The following is a 377-nucleotide window of genomic DNA, read 5'->3' as shown; positions in this document are numbered from 1 at the left end:
CTGGTGACAGTCCCCTGTGCTGCTCTGGTGACAGTCCCCTGTGCTGCACTGGTGACAGTCCCATGTGCTGCACTGGTGACAGTCCCATGTGCTGCTCTGGTGACAGTCCCATGTGCTGCACTGGTGACAGTCCCCTGTGCTGCACTGGTGACAGTCCCCTGTGCTGCTCTGGTGACAGTCCCATGTGCTGCTCTGGTGACAGTCCCCTGTGCTGCACTGGTGACAGCACCCTGGGCTGCTCAACCCCGACCCTGGTCCACGTGTGGGAGCCCCTGATGTGCTGATATCCCTGAAGCCAAATGATGTTTGTGCTGCTGGGGAGCTGGAGCTGCTGGCAGGGAGAATGTGCTGTTCTAAAGCAGCACAGGGCATTCTCC

Source organism: Malurus melanocephalus, unplaced genomic scaffold, assembly GCF_030028575.1.
Source record: "Malurus melanocephalus ecotype Western Australia unplaced genomic scaffold, MMel_1.1 scaffold_143, whole genome shotgun sequence".
Taxonomy (NCBI): domain Eukaryota; kingdom Metazoa; phylum Chordata; class Aves; order Passeriformes; family Maluridae; genus Malurus; species Malurus melanocephalus.
This window is presented reverse-complemented; position numbering follows the sequence as displayed.